General features: G+C 54.8%; 1 protein-coding gene across 1 annotated transcript in view; it reads right to left on the reverse strand.

Annotated features, from left to right (window-relative positions):
* The window catches only part of SHANK2 (SH3 and multiple ankyrin repeat domains 2), a 463,356-nt gene that overhangs the window by 410,307 nt on the left and 25,382 nt on the right, over positions 1-27,667 (reverse strand). The gene's annotated exons all lie outside the window — the stretch shown is intronic.

Raw genomic sequence — 27,667 nt, forward strand, 5'->3', positions numbered from 1 at the left:
GGGGGAGACCCACATCAGCAGACTGGGGCAAGACGGTTCTCCCCAGAAAGTGCAAAACTGACAGTGCTGGGACCACGAGTCATGAATGGGAAGCCGTGGCTGCTGATGGTGGGCATGGAGACAGGGAGGCAGGGAAAAGGGATGGAGAGAAAGCAGAGGGAGGGAAGAGAGGAGGGTAAGAGCAGGTGGAAGGAGGAGGAGATGAGGACGCACTGGGGCAGGAGACGAAAGAGAGCGAGACCTCCACACCCAGGGGAGACAGAGTAACAATGCTGGACAAAGCCTCCTGCCTGCAGCCACCAGAATGTGCTAAAAATATATGAAAAAAGTGTTTCCAAATGCAGAACAGCCACACGCGAGACAGGAAACAAATGAGGTGAGCCCTATGATTGCTCCCAGCTTACTGCCTTCATGAACTTTTAGACCATCATGAGAGAAAGGACCACCCAGCGAAGCTGGGGGGCTCCTGGTGGAGAATGGGGCTGGGCATGCAGGGAGGCCATGGCAGCCGTCTGCTGGACAGGGAGCAGGGAGGGAAGACTGGACACGAAGGCCATGGGAGATGTGCAGAGGGTCCCTCTGTGTATTCTAGAGTCTGGGATTGATGCAAGCATGTCACCTACCAGCAGCCGGGGAAAGAGGCATCCCAAGGCTACGAGGTAGCAATACACATCAACCACAAAGGCTCTGAAATGTGCTGTTTCCAGCAGCCACCCTGGAAAACCTCAGGCCTTGGGAATGGTCAACAGTCAAGTCTAAAAGGTGCCACAATCCCACTAAACACAACTGAAGGTAGGACGTGAAAGGACTGAACTTTTTTTAAGTCACATGACTAAACCTCACAACAAAGGTCAAGAATATTTATACATATTCAAAAATAGACTCAAGATAAAAGCTCATAATTCACAGTGTTTAGCAAAAAAAGGTTACTAAATTGGGGCACCTGGGTGGCTCAGTGGGTTAAAGCCTCTGCCTTTGGCTCAGGTCATGATTCCAGGGTCCTGGGATCGAGCCCCGCATCGGGCTCTCTGCTCAGCGGGGAGCCTGCTTCCCTCTCTCTCTCTCTCTCTCGCTCTCTCTCTGCCTGCTTGTGATCTCTCTCTGTCAAATAAATAAATAAAATCTCAAAAAAAAATTTACTAAGTTAATCAAATGATAAAATTACCAGGCATGCAAAGAAGCAGGAAAATGTGACCCATGACGGGGAATATAATCAACTGATGAAAATGAACCAAAAACGGATGCAGATGGTAGGATCAGCAAGCAAGGCACTGCAGGTTATATCAACATATTCTGTATGTGCGTGATAGACAAAAACTCAATAAACTCCCAAAGATGACAACTATCACATCTAAAATGAAAACTATACTGGATGGGATTAGTGGCAAATTAAACATCAAATAAAAAAAATCTGTGAATTGGAGCAAAATGAAATACAGAAATGACAAGGCCTTCCAATAGAAGAGATTATCAATAAGTTATGAACCAGCTTCAAGCAGTATGATGCAAAGATAATTGGGAGTCCCTGAGAAAAGGGGGAGGAGGTACAAAAAAACTGTTTGAAGCTATAGTCAAGAATTTCAGCCAAACACAAATCTGAGGGAAACTATAAACCCACAGACTCAAGAAGCTCAATGAAATCCACACACAAGAACTATAAGAAAACTACACCAAACTGTGTCACAATAAGTCGTAACTCAAGATAAAGAGAAAAATCTTTTTAAAAGATTTTATTTATTTGGGAGAGAGCACGCACAAGCAGGGGGAGCAGCAGGCAGAGAGAGACATGGAGAAGCAGGCACCCCGTTGAGCAGGGAGCCCAGGACCCTGGGATCGTGACCCGAGCAGAAGGCAGCTGCTTAACCGAATGAGCCACCCAGATACCCCCAAAGAGAAAAATCTTAAAGGCAGGCAAAGTGGGGTACCTGGGTGGCTCAGTCAGTTGGGCGTCTGCCTTCAGCTCCAATCATGATCCTGGTGTTCCAGGATTGAGCCCCATGTTGGGCTCCCCGCTCAATGGGGAGTCTGCTTCTCCCTCTCCCTCTGCCCCTCCCCACTTGTGTTCTCTCTCTCTCCTACTCACTCTCTCAAATAATTAAAGTCTTTAAAAAAAAAAAAGCAGACAATTTGTTAAAAACAGAGACCTTTTACATCTGAAACTCAATCTTAAGAATGATGGCAGATTTCTTGTTGGAAACAATACAAGTGAGTGGGCGATGGAAAAACATTTTTCACAGGCTGAAAGGTAAAAAGGCAAAAACTGGAATTTTATGATCAGTGAAAACATCTTTCAAAGATGAATACTTTCCACACATGTAAAAGCCACAAGACTGCATGACCAGCAAGGCTTCCCTATAGGAAATGTTAAAGGAAAGACATCGGGGAGAAGGAAATGATAACCAGATAAAAACTTGAAATGACACATGAGAATGAAGACAACTGGGAGTGATAATCACAGGGGTAAATATATGCCTTTTCTTCTTTATTCACTGATTTATTGATTGTGGGATGGGCAGAAGGGGAGGAAGAGAGAGACTCTTAAGCAGGCTCCCTGCCCAGTGCAGAGCCCAATGTGGGGCTTGATTTCACGACCCTAAGATCAGGATCTGAGCCAAAAATCAAGTCAGACACTTAGCCAACGGAGCCACCCGGGTGCCCCATATGCTTTTTCTTATTTAAACCTCTTTAAATGACAGCTGGCTTTTTTAAAAAATGTAGTGCAGGGTTTCTAAAATACGTGAAAGAACACAGGACTGGATCCGAGAACTTAGCCAGACGCTATTAGCGAATGACTTGAAGTTTCTCAGACAGCAGCAGTGTGGGAGCACTTGAAGACGGGCTGGAAGAAGACCGACGTCTTTACTAGAAGCCCTCAAGCAGCCACCAAACACCAAAATAGGGTTACAGCTATCAGACCAACCAAGGAGAGAAAATGAACCACAAAACTCTATTAGTCCACACAAAGATAGTAAAAGGTGAACAGAGACCAGAGGAGACAAGCAGAAAAGCCACAGCAAGAAGACAGACTTAAACCAAACTCTCGCTGTTTTCCCGCATTAAATAGGACCCAGCTCTGAGCTTTGTATAAGAAATGTTCATTAAAAGTAAACACAGCCAAAGGGCGCTTGGCTGGCTCTGCCAGTACAGCATGTGACTCTTGGTCTGGGGGGGCGTGAGTTCAAGCCCCAGTTTAGTCCCCCAAGGAGAGGACTAAAAAATAAATAAAATTGTTTAAAAAGGAGGGGAGTTAAAAAAATAGCTGACAAGTGAAAGGATAGGACAAGGCATAGCACATTAATACGAATCAAATGAAAGCAGAGAAGTTACACTATTTTTATCAGATAAGTGAAGAGGAGGAAAACTCTCAATTCATTCTATAAGGCCAATGTCCCCATTATTAAAAAAAAACAATAACAATAGTTCAATATCTTTCAATATCTTTCATGAACACAGATGCAAAAGTTCAAAACAAAATTTTAGAAAATGAAATCTGACAGTACGTATTCCATGACCAAGGGTGATTTATATCAGGAACACAAGATTGATTTAACATTAAAAATCAGGGGTGGGGGTGCCTGGGTGGCTCAGTGGGTTAAAGCCTCTGCCTTCAGCTCAGGTCATGATCCCAGGGTCCTGGGATCGAGCCCCGCATTGGGCTCTCTGCTCAGTGGGGAGCCAGCTTCCTCCTCTCTCTGCCTGCCTCTCTGCCTACTTGTGATCTCTGTCAAAAAAATAAATAAAAGATTTTTAAAAATAAAAAAATAAAATAAATAAAAATCAGGGGTGCCTGGGTGGCTCAGTCATTTAAGTGTCTACCTTTTGCTCCAGTCGTGATCCCAGGGTCCTGGGATCAAGCCCTGTGTTGGGCTCTCTGCTCAGTGGAGAGCCTCTTCTCCTTCTCCCACTCCCACTGCTTCTGTTCCCTCTCTCCCTGCCTCTCTCTGTCAAATACATAAATAAAACTTAAAAAAAAAAAAAAAAGAAAAATCAATGAAGTTCACCATATTAACAAACTAACAATAAGACCATATGACCATTTCAATCGCTGGAAAAAAAAGCTTTTGCCAAAACTTAACGCTGATCTGTGACACAAACGCTCAGCGGACAAGGACCAGAGAGAAACTTTCTCAGCCTAAGAAAGGGTACACAGAAGAGCACAGAGCCAACATCATGCTTATAGAAAGAAGACTGAAAATGTTCCCCTGAGAACGGGGACAGGACAGGGATGGCTGTTGTCACAGGCTCTGTTCAGTAAAACAGCAAACCCAAAACATCCTGATTGGAAAGGAGGAAATAAAGCTGTTTCCATTTGCAGACCACGTGACTGCCCGTGTAGGAGACTCCCGGGAATCCTCGCCCAAGAACAGAACCAGGAGTGATTTTTAGCAGCATCAGAGGATACAACGTGACAGGACACGACCTACTGTTTCTGTGGACCTGCAGCGAACCACTGGAAGCTGGCATTTAAAAGCGATACCAGGTAGATCACCAACAAAAAATACAGTAAGCTTAGGGGAAGTGTGACGCAGGATGTGGAATGCCTACAGGCGGAACACAGCAATGCGGTGGAGGGAAACAAAGGGGTCACTGGAGGGAGACCACTCTCCCCAAGTTCAAGTTCAATTCCACAGAAGCCTCCACAGGCCGGAACCAGTGGTACTTTCCCAGAGCCGAGGACCAGCATTCAAGTGGACAGCCTGTGCCGTGGGCATGTGGAGGCATTCTGCTGACTTTCCCAGGGACAAATGTTAGGATTTCCATCTTGCACTTGCAGAAAAACAGGTGGCCTGGAAGCAAGTACCTCTGGGTGTCCCTTTTCCAGACATACCCGGGAGCAGGTGTCCCCCACCCCACCCACACCTGGTTAGTTAGAAGAGAAAGCTTCAGGGCCCAGAAAATGTGCTTTTCCTTATTTAAATGGACTTTCCCTGCTGGTGTGCTTGGTCAGTAGGTACGGGATGGAGGTAAAGAGGACAGAGGAAGCCGTTTCCACGCAGAAATGTGCAGGAGGTGGTGAGCGCTGCTAATCGATGGCCTGGGCAGCTCAAAAAGCTTTTCCTAACAGGGTAGGAGCAGAAGAAATGCGAGAAGACACCACACCCCTTACCCAAACCCACCTAACAAGGCTTCACACAGGAAGTCCGCAGCCCAAGTCCAAGTTGCAAAAAGTAACCAAAACCAAAACCAAACAAAACCAAAAAACACCCCAGTGTCCAGCTCCCAATTAAAATAGATCCAGGGGACCCCTGGGTGGCTCAGTTGGTAAGCAGCTGCCTTCGGCTCAGGTCAGGATCCCAGCGTCCTGGGATCGAGTCCCACATCGGGCTCCTTGCTCAGCGGGGAGCCTGCTTCTCCCTCTGCCTCTGCCTGTGCTCATGCTCTCTGACAAATAAGTAAATAAAATCTTTAAAAAAATAAAATAAAATAGATCCAGGCTTCTAGATCACCTAGACGGCATGTAGAGAAAGCCTGTGAATCCACACCAATGACCACACCACACCAGCCCACACGCCCACGGGGACTGTCAGCCCAGGAACGGAAGGCTCTAGAAAATGCTAGAACCCCAACAGGCCAGGACCGACACCCGGGGCAGCCACCACCCACAACAGTCGGTCAGAGCACTGCAGAGACACAGAAACACCGTGGCGGGACGGGGAGGGACAGCATGCTACGCAGCACCCCCTTCCCTCTGGGGGACCCGGGCACGTCTGGCTGCCTCCTGCATTCTTCACTACGAAGCAAACTCCCACATCCACGCGGCAGACAGGAAACGGGGAGGGTGCGGGATTCACCCACCAGCATCGTCGCGCAACCGAGGAACAGCACCTTGACCTTGAAACAGTGCTTCTGCCCACAAGTTGGCAAAGGTTCAAGATGTTACTGTAAAACTGTAAAACCTGGTGCTGGTTCTTCCCAAAGTTTGCTCCCCCCTCACAGGCAATGAAGCCGTTGCTGGCCCACGGCGCATGGCCTTGAAGAGCGGCCACCGCGACTGCAGGATGTCTGGCCGTGGATGGTGGCAGTGAGAGCCCAGGGGCAGCATGGCAGGTCGGCTCACCCCCTGGCAAGAGCGGCCCCGGCGGGCATGGGCTCGGGAAAGCACCAGTGGCTGTCAAATGAAGGCGCCCAAGGGGCCGCCCGAGGCGTCCACTAGAGGGGACGTGCCGGAATGTTCCATGTCCAGGGCAACTTCCGATGCCTCTTGAATTAATGGAATTGGTGCAAAACAGAAACCAGAGCTGTGAGGGGCGCACGTACCACTGGTTTCCAACCACCAGTGGGATGGGGACCCCTTGCTACAACTACCCCAGGGGTCCTAGCTGCCACTCCCTCTCCATCCCAGGGGTGCCCATGAAGGTAAAAAGGGTTTTGTCTTTGTGCAATTTCCAGGTACTGAGGCTGGGTCTGCAGCCTTCTGGAGGGCTGAGGCCTTTTCCTCCCGTGAGACAAGTTTCTTTCAGGGAAAGGGAAACCTTCCCGCCCAGTCTGGTCTGACCACAGGCGCCCCACATCTGCGGGGGGTCTCCAGCATCTCTGCCCATCTGATGAGGACAGGCATTAACCCTCTCTGCCTCAGAGATGTCCCGGCTCCCCGGGGCTGCTGGACACAACAGCACGAGCAGGTGGCAAAGGGCAGCAGCCGTCCCTTCTCTCACAGCCCTAGGGCCAGGAACCCAAAGTCAGGCTGCTCCCTCTGGGAGCGCTGGCAGAACACCTGTCCGGGCCTTTCTCCCGGCTTCCTGAAGGCAGCCTCCATGGCTGGCCGGCTCAGAGACAGCGGTCTTCTCCATGTCTTCACACCGTCTTCTCTCTGTGTCTGTGTCTAGATTTTCTCTTAAGGACACTTGTCACACTGGTGTCAAGGCCAGATAAGGTGGTCAGGGCCACCTTAATGACATCATCTTGACCATCTGCAAAGACCCGACTTCCAAGTAAGGTCACATTCACAGGACTGGGGCTTCGGGCTCCCATGTGTCTTGGAGGGCCCCAATGTAACCCGGCACAGAAGCGACGGGGGCCAGGCCGGGCACGCTGAGTGTGCAGGGTAGCAGCCTCCGCTTCCCCGAGTCCACAGCTTCCCTCCCAAAACGTGGCCCACCGTGTGCAGCACCTCACCGCCCAGTCGGCACCACTATGGAGGAATCTGGGTGCAGAGAACCAGGACAAAACACTGGTGTTCTGAATCTGCTGCGGCGGTGAGCCAAACGCTGATCGTTCTCTCTGACCTGGGGGTTTGGGTCTTTTGCCGACACCAAGAAACTGTGGCGGGCTGACACGTTCTGGACACCACACATGTGCCCCGGTTCCAAACCAAGGCATCGTCCTTAATATTTCGAGGCCCCCGTATCCTAGCCATCCCTGAGAGCTGGCCACTTGGCCTCCTTGATCGCTCTCCAAACCTGCCCGCGGCCTCTCTCCTTCCCGGCTGCCAGCACCGTGTGCGCCTCATTCCGCCTGAGTCCACCCATGCCTCCCCATCCGGCAGCTGACAACAGCCTGGACCGCCCCCGGCAGCCACGCCTCCAGCAGCCACGCCCCCGGCAGCCTCCCAGGATCCCAGCCCAAGTCAGGGGAGCACCGACAGCCCCGCCAGGTCAGGCTCCTCTGCTCCACATCACCCGTAGATGCGTGGCTTCCCATCAAAGCAGTGGACGCCAATCATTGCAACCCCTGAGGGCTCTATGCCGTACTTGCGATATCTCATTTAATCTGGACAGTCCAGCAGGGACACCCTACAGCCTCCTACACGTGGAGGGAAAGGCACAGCAAGACTGAATGGCTTCCCAGGACCACAGAGCTCCAGGCAGATGGCGGCAGGATTCAAACCCACCGGCTGACTTCAGAGACCACGAGGTTAAATCACAGCCCACCGCGGCCTCCCGCTGAGAGCTGGCATTTAGAGGACGGTAGGGTTGGGATCCTGCAGTGGATTCAAGGGGGCCACACACTGCGCAAATACCTCCCATCGAGGGGAGCCTTCCGTCCCATCTCCTTGAGCCCGGAGTGGTCCTGTGGCAGAACGTGGCAGAGACAAGGCCACGAAACTCGTGCTGCTGAGCCTGCAGGGCGCTGGCTGTGATCCCCCCCTGCTCACAGCACTCCACCTCCTGCAAGGTGGCTGCCACCGGAGGAGACCACCAAGCCTGAGCACATCTGGACAACGGAATCGGACTCTGGACCGGCGTGAGTGACACCGGCTGATGCTGCCCGAGAGCCCGGCCCGCAGAACATTCTAGGTCTGCTTCTTGGCTAGACTGGCGTCCACTCCGAGAGAGAAGGGCAGGTCTGTCTCCACTAACCGCTGAGCAGTGCTGGGCACCGAGCTCAGCTTCTAACCAATGCACGCTTAGCTCTGACGCCGGGCCCAGCGCCCCCGGGAAGCCGCCATGAGAACCACCGGCGTGGGCGCAAGGACTCCTTCGTGTGTCTCAGCAAGAGAGGAAAGCAGCCTGCATCCCACACCAGGCCCCGGCACCCCCTCCCCCGTCCTGAACCAGCACAACAGCCTAGAAGAGCCCACACAGCTCTCCACGTGCCGGAACACGCCATCCCTCTGCCAGCTGAGGATTTCCAACCAGGACCGGCATGGGTCCTTCCAGAAACAGAATTCTCTCCCTCTGGGGAGGGGGGACTTCCGTGCAGGGTACCCAGAAAACACAGCGGATATTTATAGCTGCTGTCTGGGAGGGCACAGGAATGTGAAAAATTAACAGAAATAACAGACCAGAGGAATCGCCCTGGCAACCAGGTACAGCGGTAGAGACAGTGAAATTAACTGTACTCGAAAGTTAAGACAGAACAGGTGCAGGGCGTGAGTGCACCCTGTGGGGGGCCCCCGGGTCCCGTCCATCCATCCACCACCCATCTCTCCCCCCACCTCCGTGGCCGAGGGCCTACCACATTCCCGCGCCCTGCCTGGCCCTGGGGTCTCCCTGGAGACCTTGAGGTGGGAGGGCACCCAGGGCCCAGGGACCCCAGGTGGAAAGAGGAGAACAGACAGGACTCTCCTGGTTGCAGGATGGACGCGTCCAACATTCTGGCCTGAAACCATCAAATGCTCATGTTCTCTACCACCTCTGCTGCGGGTCCTGGTTCTCGAGGCTCCTCTGGAGCATTCCTCGGCCTCCCCCAGTCTACCAGGAGGCACCCTGCAGCCTCCATGCGTTCCTGGGGACCATGTGGTACCCTCCTTCCCTTGGCTCCCTGGCAGTATCCCATCCCCGACTTAGTGGCGTTCACTCGGTGGCTGGTGCATCCCAATCATCAGTGCATATGGAAGGGGATTAACCCCATGTAGCTCGGAGAGTAGCACCCCAAGTGCACACATGAGCCCACTGACACCAGAAAGGGTGCACTAGGACTCCAACGCACACAGTTGGTGAGTCTCAGAGTGACACTGTGAATTCAGACGTCCCTTCTGAAGCCTGGACTGCTAGGCCCACTGCTTCTCTGGGGAGACCCATGAAGCCGGAGCCTCGAAGCTGAAGGCCGGGGCTCCTCCACCGCACAGATCTCAAAGCCCCAAGGCTGGGGAGGAGCCGGCCGCCTGGTTACGTGGGGAGAGGAGAGCTGAGCAGTCGGACGACTCCAGAGGGGACAGAGCATCAGAACGGCGCCCACCAGGAGGGCCACTTTCTCTCCCCAGCCTGGCGCAGACCACGTTTTCAAAGATGCTGCGGGAGGGCAAGACGTAAGGCCAACAGCCTCGGGGGCGTCCGGGTGCGGCCCAGCCAGAGGGCCTCCTGCACACTATTAAAAGCCCAGCCACCTGGACGCCCCTTGCCCCGGGGGCCCAGCTGCTGTCTCTCTAGCACATGCTCTCGTCACAGCTGGAGAGAGATGCTTTACCGACACCCAGGAGGGCATTGGGCACGGCTTCAGGAGGCTATGTTCTCCCTGCATTTAGTCAAAACCCGGGCCCTGGAGATGTGGGGTCGGTGCTCGGCTGCTGAGGTCGCAGGGGCCAGGAAGCCCACGGGGACGTCTGTGCCACTTCTCAGAGGGACCCCGGGTTGCTGCTGTCGACAAGCTGAGTGTTGGGACCGGGTGGGGTCCACTTGTACAAGACAAAGTGCTGATCGGGGGTCGGGACCGCCCCCCACGGACTTCATTTCAACTGAATCAAAGCCCCAGCTCCAAATACAGCCACACTCTAGGGCTCGGGGTTCACCATGCCCATGAGGGGAACACGGCTCAGCCTGCACCGATGCTCCTCCCCGGTGTTTCACGCTGGGCCCGTGCAGACAGCGCCCTAGGGTGCACCGCAGAGCTCATGCCAACACATCCAACAGAAGAGGCTTTCGCACCTTAACTCACACACACAGCCCTGCAGCCCCGTCGCCGGCCGGAATCCAGCCTCCCTGAACAGAGCAAGATGACGCTGTGACCTCCCAAGCTGTCCCCATGGTGCTTCAGTACCGGGACCAGAACCTGAAACTGCTCGAAGATCCCTTCACAGACGGCCTTAAGAACACACCCTCTGGGGGCACCTGGGTGGCTCAGTGGGTTAAAGCCTCTGCCTTCAGCTCAGGTCATGATCCCAGGGTCCTGGGATCGAGCCCCACATTGGGCTCCCTGCTCAGCGGGGAGCCTGCTTCCCCCTCTCTCTCTGCCTGCCTCTCTGCCTACTTGTGATCTCTGTATCAAATAAATTAATAAAATCTTAAAAAAAAAAAAGAACATACCGTCTGTGGAAATATCAGGAAAATTACTTAATCAACCCAATTTTATACTTTCTGCCTTTCGTCATTAATAGAATGTTCACTTCCAAATGCAAAGTGCAAGGAAATCTGTGTTCATTAAAGCTTTCTTTTTCCTGGAGTTTCTATCAAGCCATCAGGAGGCTATTGGCTCACGAAGGGGACAGGAAAACGCAGGACCCAGAGAAGGCAATCAAGCCTGCTTAATTAATTAATTAAGCCTCACACGGGGCGCCCGCAGAAATCACCAAGTGCCTTGTGTGAAAATCACAGCGTTCCTGAGGGAACGTTCTGTATCAAACGTGAACAGCCGGTTCGAACAGAAGCCCGCTCTCCTCCCTACCTCAGGGAAGACCGCAGAACCGCTCCGGGTCACCTGGGGGATCCTGGGGGGAAATGGGGGGATAAAATCCTTCCTCTCGCCGACGCCGTCCAGGCTCCCGGAGACACCGACGCTCAGAGACAGCTCGGAGTCCCTGTCCGCAGGCCTCCGCCTGTTCCCGCCCCGTGCTGCCTGGCTCCTTTGCGGGAGGAACGTGCTTCCTCGAAGAGGGGACCACACGTTCTGACCAGCTCTGGGCTTCGGGAGCCGGAAGTCCCCGACGGACGCGCTCACGGGGCAGGTTCCCCGGCGGGCCTGCTCCGGCCTCTCTGCTTGCCTTGTAGACGACCACCCTCATCTTCACGGCCTTCCTCCTGCGGCCTGTCTGCCTCCAAGCGTCCCCTTTTATACGGACCCCAGTCACGCTGGGCCGGGGCCCACCCAGTGACCTCAGTTTATCTGAGTCACCTCGGTAAAGGCCCCAGCTCAGAACACGGTCACGTTCTGTGGCCCGAGGGAGGCCAACGCATGAATTCTGGGGGCCACACCTCGGCCCACGGCAGCGGCTCATGCTGCCTTCCAGCGAAGGAACCGCAGGCCTTGCCAACGCCGAGCGCGCCGCCGCCAACCGCACGGCCGGGTGAAAGGCAACGGGCAGGTGTCCAAGCAGCTCCGGGGAAAAGCTTTTCTTCCAGGGGGTCATGAAGACTGTGTCGGGCGGGGGGAGACAGACGCAGGGTCCTGCAGGGGTGCAGGGGGCGGGCAGCACGCCCCCTCTGCTCTGGCCCCGCCCTCCACCTCCAGCCATCCACAGTCCGCCTTAACCAAACACACCTCCTACTTGGAGGTTACGCACCTGCTGCCCTCCTTAAATCACCCGACCTGTTTAAACTTGAGTTTTATTTACAGGGGAAAACCAGGAGCTCGTCAGGCCGCCATGGGACACAGGTGATTTCAAGGCAGAACGCAGGATCCCAGGGGCAGCGAGGCCTCAGGATGTCACCCTCCCGGGGCGCCTGGGTGGCTCAGTGGGTTAAAGCCTCTGCCTTCGGCTCAGGCCTTCAGGGAGGCTGCTTCCCCCTCTCTCTCTGCCTGCCTCTCTGCCTACTTGTGATCTCTGCCTGTCAAATAAATAAATAAAAGTCTTTTTAAAAACAGTCATCCTTCCGCATGTGACGGATCTCACAGCATGGCCCGTATCTTCAGGGCCAACACGGGCATGACTTAAAAGCCTCAGGAGAACCGATAAACCAGAATCGAACCAGGCCACAGAGGAGCCGAGCTCCCAAGTCCGTCACCCACTCTGAGAGCAGGTTCAAAGTGGCAGGACAATCTGGGCTCCTGGGAAGCTGACCGAGGGACCACGTGGAGGCGGGAACCCAGGAGAACCCCAATCCCGACCGCACGCAGGGCCGGTCTGCGGCCTTCACGGGTCAATTTTGTGTGACCCCCAGAAGGCTTAAGCCCAAGGAGAGGCGTGAAGAAAGGAGCCAGAGGCACCCCCAGCTTCATCCGTGAAACCCGGAAAGGAGGTTCCGTTTTACGCGCCGCACCTGTCTCCACTTGGTACTTTGAGCGCCTGTCAGAGTCGCCGTGTTTTCCCAGCAACGATGTGAGGCAACAGCAAGAGGGCAGGAAGATCTCCCACGGGAAGTGGGAGGTCGTTCTGAGAAGGTTGAAGACATTTCCAGAATGTTCCAGAATGTTCCAGAGAACCTCAGATGGCCCCTGTTTTCGGCATAATTGGGTTGGTAAGAATCACTCACCCATTTGAAAGGGGGTTTGGGCGAGAATGTGGGGGAATTCGAGTTTGTGAGATCCCACGAGTCTCAAAGGCTCTGACCCCGGGGCCTGTGAGGTCAATGAGGCTCTTAAACAGAAAAACGGGAGCAAATCAAATTCTCAAGCTTTAAGAAAGCCAAGTTCCTGTGCCCCTCTAATCCAGAAATACCGATTCCGACACCGTTAAGTAACCAGACGCGCTCTTTGCCAGGTGGGAACCTCCACGCGGGGACGGGTTAGACCCCGGCGTCAGCACTTAAGACGGCCGACGGGACGCCTGCGGGTGCAGTGGGTTAAGTGTCGGGCTCTTGAATTCGGCTCAGGTCACGATCCCAGGGTCATGGGACCGAGCCCGGCGCTCAGCATGGAGTCTGCCTGGGATTCTCCCTGTCCCTCTGCCCCTCCCCCTGCCTGCACATGCTCAATACATAAATAACATCTTCCCCAAAAAATGCAGCCCCTAAAGAGAGACGAAGCTCCGTAAACCCCAGCTCAGTACGCGTGTCTACCCCAGAAGGAGGCGAGTCACTGACCCTCGGGGCACTGCCCCTCGCTGTGTGGCTTTGAGAAGGTCCTAGACCTCTCTGAACCTTAGCCCCTTCGCCAGTCACGTGGAGTTTTGGTTCTCCCTTTGCAGCGTCAGGACGGTTAAATCAGATGACGTCCGCGCCCCGTGTTTCCGGCTGGAACGCAAACACCACCATAGACGTCAGATGAAAACAACCCGCGTGTCAGAAAGCACAAGACTCCGCAGCAGCTCGGGGTCACGGAGCAAAAGGAGCTCCCCACACCGGGCAGAGCCCAGAGGCCAGACCCCCAGACGCGACGGGACCACGAGGACAGACAGCAGTGGGCCTGCGGATGTCCCACCACGGGGCACAGTGGGTCACGGCCAGGTCCCTCCTCAGCCATGCCCCCGGGGACGCACTTCATGGACGGGGGGGAGACACAGGGGGAGACACAGGCTGCAAGAGATGACCCGGCTGTCAAGGCCTTTTCTAGACAATTCGATCTCCACGTAGCCGCCTGCAGAAGGCAGCCTCAACAGGAGAGGACAGAAGTGACCATCAGCTCCCTGTCCTGAGTGTCAGCTCACCATGCCTGTAAAGCAAGTCGGTCACCGGAGGCTCTGGAAGGAAAGACAGATGTCACCTGTGCCTGGCGGAGACAGCCGTGCCCTGCCGAGCATGAGCAGACCCCGTGGCTGCGGGCGGCCGGGACTGGCATGGTTGGGGACAGTGTCACCGACATTAAGGACACAAGAAGGCAGCAGAGCGCCAGGCGGGAAAGTCGCTGGGAGAGGCTGGCCTTTCACTTCGAGACACATCATTCTTCCTAAAGGCAGGCACGGCTTTGCCTTCTTGGGGCCCAGTCTGTGTTTTTAAGACGATTTTTTCTAAGCAGTTTTAGATTCACAGTAAAATCGAGGAGACAGCACAGGATAGCTGGCGTCCCCCGCCCCCCGTGTGCATGGCCTCCCCACTCTCAGCGCCTCCACCGGAAGAGGCCATCTGTTGACATCTGGTGAGCCTACATGACACGTCATCGCCACCCAGAGTCCACAGTGGACATCAGGAGTCACTCTCGGGGGTGTGCGTCCTGCAGGTTCGGACAGATGCGTGATGACACGTGTCTACCACCACGGTGTCACACGGGGTGGGGCCCCTGCCCTGTTCTTCTCTGCCCGCCTCCAACCCCGGCAACCACTGCCTGCCTTTCCCAAAACATCACGGAGTTGAGGTCACACAGAGTGTGGCCTTTCCGGGTTGGCGTCTCTCATGGAGTAGGACTCGTCCACGTTTCCTCCGTCACTCTTCGTGGCCGCGGCTCCTTCTGTTTTAGCGCCGAGTTCTGTCCCCCTGTGTGCGTGTCCGGCAGCTTACCCACCCACCTGCTGAAGGACATCACGGCACCCTCCAAGCTTGGACAACTATGAAGAAAGCGCCTGTAAACACCCATGTGCAGGTTTCACGTGGACATAAGTTCTCAGCTCCTGTGGGCAAATCCCACGGATCGTGCCTGTGAGATCGTGCCTAAGACACTGTCCCTGTCCTGCAGAGCGACCGGCTGCCCCGTCCTCTCCGGGAGTGTGCTCCTGCTGGTGTTCACCTGGATCCTTCCACCATGAGAACTACGACAGCTTCATGGAGGTCCATGCCTCCCTCTAGAGAATCGGGGAACCTGAACCTAAGTGTCCTGTCCGTCCGCAGCTGTAATCCTAGGGAGCAGACTTCATGTCAAAGGTGGGTAGACAGGGCTGGATTCATTTATAAGAATGTAAGCTGCTTTTTTATAATAAAGATTTTTATTTATTTATTAGATCACAAGCAGGCAGAGAGGCAGGCAGAGAGAGGAGGAAGCAGGCTCCCTGCTGAGCAGAGAGCCCGATGTGGGGCTCGATCCCAGGACCCTGAGATCATGACCTGAGCCGAAGGCAGAGGCTTTAACCCACTGAGCCACTTTTTGAGCTTTTTAAGCTGCTTTTTGACAACTATAAAAAATGTAGGTGCCAACGAACAGCAGAGAGACCATCCCAGGAGCAGCCGCTGCCATGGGGACCGGAGGACCAGGGCCAAGCGCAGGCGTCTTCTCCTGGACGGGGGCCGCTCCTGCAGGAGGAACCCCCGCGGCAGGTAATCGGACCTGGCACACGTCCCATCTGGGCGGCCCAGACAGCTGTGAGGCGAGGCTATGCGGGGAGGGACCAAGTCCCCACAGACAAACGCCAGGTGATGAGGCACAGAGGTCTCTCCCCCGCCCCACGGCGGAAGCAGGTGCGGCGGGATGGTTCGGGCAGGGGCTCTTCGCACGATCCCCCAGGGCATCTGTCCTGAGCCAGCAGGACTCCTGCTCACCTGAGCCTCTGTCTTCTTTCGACATGGCTCCTGTGTAAGCCAGCTCAGACTCACAGAGGAGAGGCCGAGGGCGAGCCTCGCGTCCCCACAAATAGCCCTTTGTCCGTCCTCACAGCCTGCAGAGTCATGGAGCCCAGTGTCCTGCGGAGGGGGTTGGAGGCACATGCCCCAGAGCCACCCCCGCCACACTGGCCCGTCCACGGGAAGCTGCCAGGGATGCCGGGCAGAGGAAGGAGCGTCTGGACCCTGGGCTGGGGGCGTGGGACCCCGTCCCTCTGAGTACAGAGCTGAGGGCAGGCAGGAGACTGCCAGCCTTAGCGAAGTCAGCCTGACGTCTGTACCCCACTCTGCTCCCCTTTCCCGCGAAGGGAGCCCCCAGGAGGTGCAGAAGGAAGAAGCCAAAGGAGGGAAGACCCTGGGTCCCAGGGCTCTCGTGATCCCACTCCAGAGGCCACAGGCCCACTGGGAACCCAGAGTCTGTGCCGAGTGTGGCCAGAAGCATCCTGCTTCTCGAAGACACTGCCCAGCCTGCTGGGCTCCGCCTCCTCTCCCCTCATCTCTCCCCCACGCTGGCCTGGACCACAGCCATCATGCTCGCCAGCTCTGGGCCATCTGGAATCTGCAGTCATGGCCCCTCGGTCAGAGGATGCTGACCCAGGCAGCTCCAGGCCAGCCTCCCTGGCCCCAACAGGGGACAAGCCAGCCACAGCCCGTGTTCCTGTCAGGGCCTCCAGCTTCCAGCCTCTGCTCCCCCCGGGACCCAGCAAAGACAGCACAGTTCTGCAGGAGGCAGGTGGGAGAGCTCAGCCACAGTGTCCCTGGAGCACCACCGGCCTCCCTGGGTGACCATCCCACTGGTGAGAGCCTGGCCTGCACCCCTTGAACAGAAGTCTCCCGCCAGCTCCTCTCACAACTGCTTGCTGGGATACACATCCGGTGTATCCCAACAGGGACATGGCCCACATCCGATGTCCAAGGTTCTGAAATCGGGGTGGGGAACCCCAGGATTATCTCTAAATCCCAGCAGGAGGAAAGTTCTGGAAAGGGGCAGGTCTGCCGTCGGAGGCTCCCCCGGCCTGCTGGGTCACCCCTGCACGTGTCTGGAATTCTGGATGGGGGACGGCCATCTGTTAGCTGGGTGGGGACAGGGGACCGGCAGAGTCTGCAGGGGCGTCCAGAGCGGGAGATGAGAGGCCCAGCAGGGCTGCCCTTGGACTGTGGCAGGGAGAGGGACTCCGGTCAGCATGAGGGTCTCACCAGCCCAGGGCCCCATCCTGGGGGACCCACATCTGACTTCTGTCCCTGTGACCTTAGCTGGCCCGTGCTGGGCTCTCCCTGTCCCCTCATGTGATGGCGTCACGAACAGAAGAGGGACGACGACCCGGGGGCTCCCCAAATCAGCACAGGGCCCGTGTGGCCAGGTGTTTGCTCCTGCGCAGGGGGGAGGTGTGGAGGGACCGTCCACGCCAAGGCTTCCGTGCTTTCCTGAACTCCCCGAGGGCGCGTTCACAGACGCAGCTCCGGGTCTCCAAGCCTGTCTGAGAGCCGCTGCAGACAGGTGCGCTCCCGGGAAACACCGGGGGGCCTGAGCGACATCGCCACGGGGCGCCGGCCGGATTCTCCCACTTCCCGTTCCACAGAACCGTGAATCCATTCCGTGAGCTGAACCACCCCCTCCACCCAGGGAGGATTCGCACGGAAGGTGAACGGACGTGCGCCGGTGAAGGGGCCACACTGTAGACACAGGAGAGGATGGGAGCACAGACATGCAGAGAAAGTGGGGCCCACAGCCAGTCCTCCCAGCCCGGCCCACGCCTCCGGCCGACAGGCCAACCAACTGCCTTCCTTCCATGTGCACAGCTGTGGGGACACAGTGGCATCTCATGGCTCCCCTCCCCCTGCTTTCTGAAGACGAGGCTGCTAGCGGGGCAGGTGGTAAGTTTGTAATAGGACAGAGACATCGCTGGGACGAATGGAAGGAGGGAGGGAGGGAGGGACAGAGGGAGGGAAGGAAGGACAATGTGGATTCCACCAAACAGAACATTGCAGAAAAGGACCATCCCAGTGGCCCGGACCCACTGCGCTGGACCCCGTGAGCCTGATTCCTCCCCAGCCAGGTCTGCTCATCCTCGGCCTGCAAGTCTGACAGCAAATCTGACCGCTCTGACCTCAAGGTGGCGTTTCCCCAGAAGTCAGCCCTAAGCTGGCCTTTCCCAGAGGCCGGCCCTGAGAGGGGTTACAGGGTGGGCACTGCTCATCTCGACAATGAGTCAGGAATTCTTCTCTATCCTCTCCTGTAGGCTCTGAGTTTCCCTTCCCTGAATTTCAGTTAATTCCATTAACAAATCAGAGACAGACGAGACTGGAGCCCGGGGAAGGCTGGCTTTGGCTTTGGCTGTCCGCAGGCTCCCCAGAAAAACTTCTGAAGGCCTTAAAAAGTCTGAAATCCAACTAAAGAAAGCTGCGGTGCAGATCCCACCGTCCCAATATCGCCGTGTTTTACCCCATGACGGGCACCGAAAGCAAATACAGCCGGGAAGGCACCTGGAGGGGCCTGGACTCCAGGCGGGCGCTGCCAGGCGGAGGAACGTGCCAGGGCAGGGGGCGGCGGTCAGGGAAGGCGGGAGCCCCAGCAGAGGTGAGAGCAGGGAGGATGTGGAGCTGGCCCGGGACGAGTCTCAAGCCCATGGACTGGGGGGGGCGGGGACCCTGCCCCATAAACCTACTCCCCCGGGGCCGCGTTCCGAATTCCGGGGTGCGGCCAGCTGCCTGAGCAGGGTCTGCACACAAGCACCCCTCCCCCGCCCCGTGGAGCAGGCGCATGGAGCCCGGCAGGTGCTCCAGACACCACCGCCCCCCGCGAAGGAGCTCTCGGGACAGTAAGTGGCAAAGCCGAGGGGCCAAACGGTATCTGGTGGAGGCCAGTGAGACGCCGGCAGGAACCCCAGACGCGAGTGCACGACACAGTCACACAACAGCCAGACCCCAAGCGTGCACTCGCACACCCTTAGGGCTCAGACGAGAGTCTACCACATTTAGGCGCATCACGGCCAGGGGGATTAAGGAAAAGAAATCTCGTAACGCAGTTGGGGGGCCGAATGTGTTCTTTCCCCAGGACAAGACATTTTAGGAAGCGAGAGGGACAGTCAGCACCAGCCCCAACAGGAAGGATGCGCATCCCGGCATCCAGGAGGACGTCAACACAGTACACGGCCTGTCCCGCAAATGAAATGCACAGAGCTTCACGGAGAGCTCGGTGGCAGGGGCCAAGTGTCTGCCTGTCACCTGGGCCCCGGGGGAAGCTGGTCAGGGACCGGTAGCCCCAAGGGGAGCCTGGACACTGGAGGCCCAAGCCCATCCCTGGGGCACGAGGGCGCACTCCGCAGAGCATGGGTAAAGTACATGGAGCACAGGGCCAGGGGGCCGCCAAGGGACTGTCCTAATCCAGAAGCCACACGGTGGTGCAGGGAGGGGGCGCCCCCAGCCAGCCCAATCAGGACGAACACCTCCCTTCAGCCCCCAGAACAGCACAGCTGTCCACGCTGGTGCACGGCTGACTGAGACGCTGACCTGCTTTGGAATGACCCCGGGGGTGGGGGGTGCCGTGGCTCGGACACCTAGCCAGACATAGTGCAGGTCAGGCCTCCCACGTCGCGTGGCCCTCCAGCGTGCCCAGCCTTTCCTGGGTCACGGAGTCCCAGTCACGGAGAGCGTGTTCACAGGACCATGGCATGTGGCGCCGCACACACATGAGCACACACGTGCACACACACAGATGCGGTCCCTGAGCCCTGGACACAGATTCCCGGAACTCCTGACCTCCTCGCAGGGCTATGAAGCCCGCAGCAGCTCACCCAACACCCTCTCCGCTGGGTGTGTCCCCGAGGCCCCGGACAGGAAGTGCCCTGGACGCGAGGCTCTCACGTGGGGCCCCCAACAGGGCCCCTGCCTGCAGCTGCTCGGGGACACAGCCTGGGGGGCACCCCGCCCGGCATCAGATTCCGTGTGTGGGCTCCGTGGGGGAACCGCAGAGGGGCAGGAACCAGCCAGAGACTGTCCGCTGTGAGACCCGCACCCACACCAAGACTCAGCAGATTCTCAAAGAAGTCTGTGACCCCGACGTGTGAAAACGGCCAGCTTCGGTAACGTCCACGGGCCCTTCCAACGGCGAGCCTCCGTCTGAGGGGGACCCCGGGGCTGTTCTGTCAATCTGCCTGGGTCGTCTGTGCTTAAAGCCCAGGGTCACCCCGGGGAGACAATCCCTGGTTTGGCCGCACGGTTCTTCTCATTCCAAAGAGACACGTGTAGACGTGAGTGGTCGCGCGAAGGGAACTTTATTTGCATCCAGCCTCACCTGACGTCTTTCCCACCGGCGGGCTGTGTCCCTGCGCTCCGTGAGTCCAGCCCTACGCGGAGGGGACCAGCTTGGCGCTCAGTCCACCCGGTTACTGCCACCCACTGGGCGCGGCTTCTGGAGAAACCACATTCCACCCCAGCCCGGGGGCCCTCCCTGCTCTGGAGAACTCGCTCTGCAGCCCGGGGGCTGCAGGTCAAAGATCTCAGCGAACAGAGACAGGATGTGTGGCTGGTGCCCTGTCCTTCTCTGCCCCGGGATCCTGCGACCTCTGACCCTGGGCGCCGGCTGGCAGGCTGCCCCTCACTCCTCGGGGTCACCAAAGCCCTAGAAGCTTCCCGACCCTGCTCACGGTAACAGTTCAAGACTTCACAGGCCAGGTGGCCTCGCCGGGACTCCCTGGCTCTCCCCTCCAGGGACCCGCCTGTCAGGGTGTTTCATGGAAACAGAGTCCCACCGGACGTGCTCAGCTGATTCTCCCTCTTCTTCCTCTGCAGTCTTCTTCTGGGGAAAGCTCCATCCCTGCCCAAAGTAACCCGTGCCCACGATTCTGAATCATTTCAAAATACAAGAAGGCAACACACCTGAGCCAAAGCCACTTCTGTTGGTCCTCCACTTGCGCTAAGGTCAGACAGTATCTGAAAACCACGTGGTTTTTGTTTTTGTTTTGCAAAACCCCAACTGAAAATGCCACATCACGTGAAAAACATCCCTTACAGTACCAAGAAAAGTCTGCTCTCCGGACGAAATACTATCAGACAACTGACCTTTATCCCACCTTTCCCTTTTCACCCTGGCTACCAGGAAGCTCAGGGGTAAGGCCCACATGTAAGTATAAAGATGTTCTCTTGCCCCAGAGTTCGGTCTTAGAGATCCCCTAAGGGTTAGAGCAGAGTTCTGCCAGTGAGGCCTGCCACAGAATCATCTGGGAGGCCAGCTAAGAAGACAGACGCCTAATGGACCAGCGTCTTATGGACGCAGTCTTAGAATCTACAAGATGCCCAGGATTTCTTGGTCATCAGGTCAGGTTCTGAGGTCAGAGTGAAGTGATGCAGCCCATTTCCCAGGATGACGTGGGCCTTTCTGGAGAGACTGATCTACCTGTCATCTCCATCCCTGGGGAGGGGCACACGTGCAGCCCAGGTGCTCTTGGCAGGGGTCGCAGTGAATGCAGCAGACTCGCAGACTAGGCACGAGGGGTCAGCACTGCTGAGAGATGCTGGAGCCGCCAGTCCTTGGTTGGAGTGTGCAGGAGGAGTCATGGGATGAGTTCTAAAAGAACTGAAGGGAACTCTCCTTGCACAGGGGAACCGTAGGGCGGTGTGAATGACATCTCAATGAAGCTATTCCTGAAATTTCTTAGACTGAATCCATGCTGCCCAGAGATGGGTAGCGGGCCGCAGGGTCCAGCACATTTGCCTGTCCTGCCCCCATCAGGAAGCACTGCCCTGCTCAGCACAGGGCACCACGGCCCCTGTGCTCCCTGACCTTTTGGGGACCAAGAGTCTCGTGAAGAGCCAATGACCCTGCGGACGAGCCTGGAACCAGCACTGCTTTACTGCCAACCCAGCTGCACATCACGAGCCTGGCTCTTCCCGTGTCAGTGGACACTGAGCCTAAATGCCCCCCTGCCCTGCACCCCAGGAGGAAGGAAGCCCCCGTCCAGGATCAGTGCCCAACACTGATGAAAGCAAGCCACATCACTTAACCACGAATCTGTGGGCTTCAGACCAGGAGGCCACCGGACATCACCATGCTGGGCATGGCCCTGGGATCTGTGGAGAATGAGCTGGTCACGCCTCCCATTAGCATCACAAAGCCCAGATCACGTAGAATGGGGCTGGCAAGGGTTTCTGTAAAGACCCAGCTAGGATATATTTTCAGCTCTGCAAACTACATGGTCTGTCACACCCAGGATGCTGCTAGGGCGTGAGAACAGCCCAGGATGACTTGTAAAGGACCAGATGTGGCTGTGTGACAATAAACTTTATTTACAAAAGGCAACCTGAAGACTGGAGGAAACGATGTGTAAATCACATGTCCGGCAAGGGATTAGTATGCCTAGTACATAAAGATCTCCTGTAATGTAATAACAGAAATCAAACAAACCCCCTGGAAAATGGACAAAGGAATGGAATGAGTATTTCTCTGAAAAAAATACAGGGATGGAGACGACGCCCATGAAGGGATGCCAGCATCCCTGGTCATGAGGGAAACACAAATCTAAACTACGTGAGATACCACTTCGCACCCATGAGGACCGCTAGGAGCAAAAAGACAAAAAAAAAAAAAAAAAAAAAAAAAAAAAAACCCTCACAGTGGAAAGGATGTGGAGAAATCAGGACCCTTGTGCATGGCTCCTGGGAAGATAAAATGGGGCAGCTGCCCTGGACAGCAGTCGGCGTGCCTCTAAAGTGAGGCTGAGTACACAAGTGACCCAGCAGGCCCACTTCCTCGTGCATCTCTGAAGAACAGAAAGCAGGGACCTGGGCAGGTATCTGCACATCCGTTCCACTAGCAGCATTCTTCACAACAGCACAAAGGTGGGAGAAAATGACCCGAGTATCCACAGACAGACAGATGAGCAGACAGGCAAGACATGGTCCATCCACACACCAGACTATCCCTTGTCCCAAACATGGAGGGACATGCTGACACCTGCCCCAGTGTGGACAGATTTTGGGGAAGCGATGCTGAGTGAAATAAGCCAGACACAAAGGGACAAATACTGCAGGATTCCACACTCACATGAGCTCCCTAGAATCTCCAGATCCACAGGGACTGAGAGTGGATGAGGGGTCCTGGGGCCAGCAGTGGGGGGGCCGCCTAGTGTCTCATGGGGACAGATTTTCTGTTTGGGAAGATGGAAAGTTCTGGAGACTCACAGTGGGGACGACTGCACAAAGTCTGAATCCACTTAATGCCCCTGAGCAGTGCATTTAAACACAGCTAAGTGGTCCAGCTTACGTCGTGGATACTTTACCACCATAAAAAAAAAACCACATGGACAAAAGCAGACGATGGGCAGGATTGGGCATGGGAGCCAGGGCTTGCTGAGCCCCGACTTGGACCCCACGCCCAGGCCCCTGATCCTGGAGTGAACGCTGGAGCATCAAGCATCACTAGCAATGCCCGTCCGCCGTCCTGCTTCACCACCCAGGACGACCACCAGGAGCGCCAGAGACCCCCTCTACCCCATAGGACATCAGGAGGACACTGTGGCTTCCCAGAGAGGCAGAACCAGGGCACGCAAGGACGCAGGACAGGCAGCTGAGAGGGAAGAAAAGTTGCCCCGAGGAACCTTGGCCTGACTGATGACTCTGTCCCCGCTCAGGCACTAGCCTGGGGCACAGTACTGCCTGGCCCACAGCATCCCAGGGAGGGAAAGCCCCCTCCATCCACACCCACCAGGGCCTCCATCCACCCTGCTCCCAGTCAAAAGGCCCTGGGACGTTCTTTTTGGGCCAGTCTCTCTGTGACCGGTTGCCCCGTATCCTGGACGTGGCCAACTATTCCTGGGGATTCACCTCTAGCCTTCATGAGGGGCCCATACCAGCTCTTTCCTCCTTCCTTCCCCTTGTGTGGCAGTGACCACCATCACAGGAGTGGGGACTCTAAAATCCAGGCTGGAGAAAGGCTGCCCAGAGGGCTTTGGACTTCGCACACCTTCCCTGATGGGCCCCAGCTGCGGGGTCAGGCAGAGGACCCCGTCTGTGCTTAGCATGGGCTAGCTTCAGCCACTCCGTGCCCACACACCTGTGAGCAAGGTGTGTACCTGCCGGGCACCCACCTCCTCCCAAGAACGGCAATGAACTCACATTCTTTGTGCAGCGGGTCAAAGTAAGATCCGCATGCGGGCAGCACTCAGCAAATGCCTGTCTTTAACCACAGGGTGCACATGAGACAATGTGGCAGAGCGCATAGTAGGTGCTCAGTAAAGTGGGCACTGGGCACTAGACAGTGAGCTTATGGCAAGCCTCGACTGCAGAAACACAATGCATGGGCTCCCTTCCACTGTTCCCTGCCCCCAGGCACAAAAAGGTGTCCCCCTGGTCCATGCAAAAATGGGGTAGAGACATTCAGAGCAGCCCCTGTCCCACCATCGACCCTTAGCCACACTGGCTGGCTCCAGCATGAGCATGGCAACAGGAAAAGGCAGGGCTGGGGCCTCGAGCTATGGTCATGTTAAGTCCCCTTGAGGTCACATCAGCTGGTGACCGGGGACAGCTTTGTTTCCCCAGCCTTGAGGACAACTCCAACCACCCTCTCCCCGTCCTAACAAAAAACCAGGGGCCCGACCGCAAGGAACTGACCATCCTCCAGCCCTCATGCAGAAGGGGTGAGAGGCGAGCCACACCATGAAGGGGTGACTGGCTTGCAGGAGAAAAGGACGAGGAGGAAATGCTCGAACTCACCAGAGGTGTTGGCAGACCGGGCCCTGCAGAAAACCTTAGACCAGGAGCTGTGTGTGCTCCAGCAGGCCGAGGTGCAGAGACTGGAGGGGCTTCCAGAGCTGGGTGAGACAAGAAGACCAGGACGCGGTCAGACAGAAGCCATCAAGAGGCAGAATGTTAAAATGTCAAGTGCATCCTGATATCTCTGAGCCAAAAACCAGGGGCTGTACTTATGCTTCCAGAAAGGTAGTATGGACATACTTCTCCCGATTCCTCCCACAAAGTGCAATTAAGACACCGGGATATTGTAAAGAAAACAAACATGAGACTCTGAAAGGGCAAGAGAAGGAGGAAGCCTGGCAAGGCACTGGGGGCTCTGAAGGGGTCTGGTCTCTGGGGTGGGGTTTTGCCTCATCCATCCCAGACGTGGAGCTGGAGAGCTGGAAACCCACTACACCAGGAGAAGTGGACGGAACGCCACCACAAGCAACTCTTCTAACCAACGGACCAGGAGAGTGGCAGCATAATGAGACAATGGGTTTAGACAATGACCACTCAACAGGCACCCCAGGAAGACTGGTGCCCACCTGGACCCACAGCAGCAAAGGCTGGGGGGAGCCCAGACTTGGAACTTGTGTGGCTGTAACAGGCACCCCCAAACCCCTACTGAGGTGGTGTCCAAGAAGCCAAAAAAAGGAGCTGGGACTTTCTTCCCCACCAGGTGGTAACAAATCCTCCTTGCATTTGACTGTAGGGTGCAGACAATGCGGGGAGCCTGGGTTTCCACACCCACGGGGCAGGAACAAGGCACTGCTCCCCCAGCCCATTGCACTGGTGTCAGGAAAAAGCTCACAGAACGTAAGGACTTTCTTCATCACCAACAGAAATGAGGCTACCCCACCACGGTATTGGTGGGGACCGCATAAAGACTAGGAACACCCAACTCCAATGGCAACAAGGAGCCTTCGCACTGGAGTAACTACAGAGGCTCCCTGGGGAACCAGACCTGTGTCCACCTGGCAGTGGCAGGGGAGCACCCCTCCTCCCCCGTGAGAGCAGTGGCTGAGAATGCCAGTGGAGGCTTACGAAGACTCACGGTCACACATCATCATAGGAAACTATACACACGTCCACTGAAAATCATTCATCACCCCAAGAACCAGGAAGATCTCAAACAGGACAGGGACAACAAATGGCTGCTGACAATGAGGTGACAGAGATGTTACAATTACCCAATGAAGAGTTTGAAGCAGTCACAATAAGAAAGCTTTAATAAGCAATTATGGAGACATCTGGGTGGCTCAGTCAGTTAAGCGTCTGCCTTTGGCTCGGGTCATGATCCCGGAGTCCTGGGATCGAGTCCTGCATTGGGCTCCCTGCTCAGCAGGGAGTCTGCTTCTCCTTTTGCCCCTCCCCCTCTGCCCCTGCTGGCACATGCTCAATCTCTCCCTCTCTCTCTCAAAAAAATAAGTAAAATCTTTTTTTAATAAAAAGCCAATTATGAACATGCTGGAAACATATGAAAAACAAAGTTTCATTAAAAAAAAAAACAACAACATCAAGTCTCAGCAAAGAAGTGGAGATAAGTAAGAACCAGGTAGAAATGTTAGGTGTGAAAAATGTGGTAACTCAAAAAGCAGCTCAGTGGAATGACTCAGCAGCAGGGAGGGGACAGAAATAACCCATGAACTGAAAGACAGACCAACAGATATTACCTGAACTGCACAAGAGAGAAAACAGACCAAGAATTAAAAACAAACAGAGCCTCAGGGACCAGCACACCTATAACCTCATCAGAGTCCCAGAAAAAGAGAAGGGTGGGGAAGGTCTGAAAAAGTACTCCAAAACATAATATTTGAAAACATCCCAAATTTGGCAAAAGACATAAGTCTACAGATTCAAGAAAGTTTAACAAGTCCCAAACAGAATAAGTCCAAGGAAAGTCACACCAAAAGGCACCAAGATAATTAAACTCCTGAAAACCAATAACAAAGAAAAATCTTGAAAGTAGGCAGAAAAAAATAATACCTTTTGTACAGAGGGGAATTAACTGGAGTAATCGTGTATTTCTCATCGGAAACTATGGAGGCCACATGTAATGTATTTGGAGTAATGAAAGAAAAGAACTGTCAGTCTAGAATTCTATATCCAGCAAAAATATCTTGTAAGAATAAACAAAAAAAAAAAATCAAGGCATTCTTGGACGAAAGGAAACCAAGAGAATTTGCCATCAGTAGACCTATCAAAAAAAAAAAAAGGCTAAAGAAAGCTCTTTAAACAGAAAGGAGACAATAAAAGAAGGAATCTTAGAACACTGGGAAGGAAAAAAGAACATGGGAAGCAAAAATATGAATAAATACAACAGGCTCTCATTCCCTCAAATTTTGTAAATTATGGTTAACAGTTGAAGCAAAAATTACAATTCACTCGGATTTGGTTCTAAATGCATGTAGAGAAAATATTTAAGAGAATTATGTTGTAAGTGGGGGAAGGTAAAAAGACATAAAAGGAAGTAAGGTTTGTATATTTCACTCAAACTGGTATCCCAGTCGATGGCGGTAAAATTCTATGTACAGAATATAATGCTTAGAGCAATCACTTAGAAAGCTATGGAAAGCTCAAAAACAATTACAGGGAAATCCCAGTGGAATTCTTAAAATACACAAATGATCCACAAAAAAAGCGGAAAAAAGATAATGGATATGAAAAACAGAGAGAACAAACATAAAACAAAAAACAAAATGAGACACAAAAGCCTTAACACATCAATAATTACATGAAAGCTAAATGATCAAAATATACCAATTAAATGACAGAGACTGGCCAACTGGACTAAAGAGATTTTCAAAGACCCAATTACATTAGGTCTACAAAAATTCATTTCAAACAGTTACCTAGTCGGGATGAAACATGATCTGTAAACATTAACCACAGGAAGGCAGGTACGGCTGTATTAACGTTAGATAAGGCAGACTTCAGAACAAAGAAAACTACCACAGAGAGGAGCATTATATAGTGACAAAAGGTCAATCCACCAAGAATAGCAACCTTAAATGTATATGCACCAAACAACAGAGATGAAAACGTGTAAGGCAAAAATGGATAGAAACTGAAAGTTAAGAGACAAATCCACAATTACAGCTGAACACTTCAACACCCCCATCTCAACAACGGATAGATAACTAGACAGCAAAGTCAGCAAGGATGTGGAAGACTTCCACCAACAGATTCTAAGTGATATTCATAGAACCTTCCACTCA

The sequence above is a fragment of the Lutra lutra genome, chromosome 10 (genome assembly GCF_902655055.1).
Source record: "Lutra lutra chromosome 10, mLutLut1.2, whole genome shotgun sequence".
NCBI classification, from domain to species: Eukaryota; Metazoa; Chordata; class Mammalia; order Carnivora; family Mustelidae; genus Lutra; species Lutra lutra.